Genomic DNA, 1,505 nt, shown 5'->3' with positions numbered 1-1,505 from the left:
GGGTCTCATTAGGCTGCCGCGGGCTTGACAGCTCCGGCGACAGGGACTGGAGAGGGGGGCTGCGGACTGCAGGGCGGGGGGAGAGTGGACCAGGGAGCGGCCCCACGAGGTGCTGGGGAGGCCGCCGCGGGGCACCGGGCGCGGGGCGCGGGGCGAGCGCGGCTCCGGTGCGCGGAGCTGCTCCTAGGGTTTGAAGGCGACCGGGGGCGGGGGCAAGCGGTGAGCTCGCCGCACCCCGCTGGGCTCCCGAGCTGTGAGACAAGGCGGGTGGGGCATTCAGAGGGCAAAGGCGGGATCCCTAAGGACACCGTGTTAGGCAGAAGAGGGTGTCTGGGATGCCAGAGTGGCGGTGGAGCGCTCCTTCCAAATTGTCCTTTGTTGCTGTGGAGCCGGCCCCTGCCCTGGAAGACGGTGCGTTTCCTAAAACACCCAAGAAGCCAGATCTGCTATGCTTAAGTACCCCAGCCAGGGACAGTGCCCGAAGGGTCCACTGAGCTTCCAAGGCTAGCCTTCAAAGAAATAGAGACGTGTGTCATCAGGCCCACACAAAGCCCAGTGTCAGAGCGAGGGCTTCTCAGACTGTGCTTTGCCAAGGAGCCTCACAAAAGACTCCAGACTTGGCACCTGGTCGGACTTTGCCTTTTCAGGAGAAGGAACTGCTTAGGTGTGAGAGAGAAAGGAACCCGAGCACAAGGTGCGTGCCTTCCCCCGGTATTTAAACCTAAATTAATTTCACTGGGAGGAAATATCATGCAGATTTTTTTTAAAAGTCTATTTCACGGTCCCAGCAGGGTAATCGTTTCTTTCAATCCTGAAGCAACAGAAAACTGTGAAATCTGAACAGAAATTGTTAGATCAAAGGAAAAAGCAAACATTAAAGAAATGAAAGTACTCTCATTATATAGCAAAATGGAAAGTGTTCACATTGGGGTAGTTCAATTTTTTAAAACACGGTTAAAAGGACATAGTCAATTTAAAATTATCAGGAGTGACCCAGGAACAGCAGCCAGATCCTGGGGGATCCACAACCAAGCACCTAACACACAGTGAATCATAAATGTTAAATCACTGCAATATGCACCCATGTCACATTTTCTATTTAATTTAAACTATTTTTTAAAATTTCCCTCCAGGATGCCAACCCAGAGTGTCTTCCCAATAAGGCCCATTTTCTTTTAAAAGCAGTTTGCCGAGTCGTTCAGGGCTTGGGAGCACCCTCCAATTACACTGGGTTGTATGTTCCTGCCCCTCGGAACAGCCCTGCTGGTATAAGGAGATCTAAGCACCAGCACTTCCTCTGCTCCCACCGTCATTTGCCTTCTTTCTGTACAAGGCAGCCTGGATGCCACTCCATCTGAAGCCCTGCAGTGACACATGGCCCATCACACCCTTGGCTCTATCACATGGAACTTCCTGTTTCCCCAGCGTTCTTCTAATTAAAGGAAGCATTTATTCATTTGACCAAGTAATCTGTATTACACAGATGGATTGGAATCCAGGGTAGC

This window comes from Tupaia chinensis, unplaced genomic scaffold (assembly GCF_000334495.1).
Source record: "Tupaia chinensis unplaced genomic scaffold, TupChi_1.0 Scaffold000170_1, whole genome shotgun sequence".
NCBI lineage: Eukaryota > Metazoa > Chordata > Mammalia > Scandentia > Tupaiidae > Tupaia > Tupaia belangeri.
This window is presented reverse-complemented; position numbering follows the sequence as displayed.